Here is a 318-nt window from a genome sequence, read left to right as displayed (position 1 = left end):
ATTTAAATGGTTCCAAACGGTTTTTTGTGCAATGTTTAGCTCCTTGGCAATCGAAACGGTGCTTACATGACGGTCGGACTCGACGATTTCCATTATTTTATCAACATTTTCGACAATTGGTCTCCCGGAGCGTGGTGTACCTTTGACATCAAAGTTACCGGAACTGAATCGACGAAACCAAAATTGCGCGTGATTGGCTCTTACAGTATCAGGACCATAAACACTATTCACATTTTTAGCCGCCTGGCTTGCGTTTTCGCCTTTATTGAAGAAAAACTGTAAAATATGCCTTATTTTCTCTTTGCTGGTGTCCATCTT

This window comes from Dinoponera quadriceps, unplaced genomic scaffold, assembly GCF_001313825.1.
Source record: "Dinoponera quadriceps isolate SergipeBrazil2010 unplaced genomic scaffold, ASM131382v1 scaffold1969, whole genome shotgun sequence".
Taxonomy (NCBI): Eukaryota; Metazoa; Arthropoda; class Insecta; order Hymenoptera; family Formicidae; genus Dinoponera; species Dinoponera quadriceps.
This window is presented reverse-complemented; position numbering follows the sequence as displayed.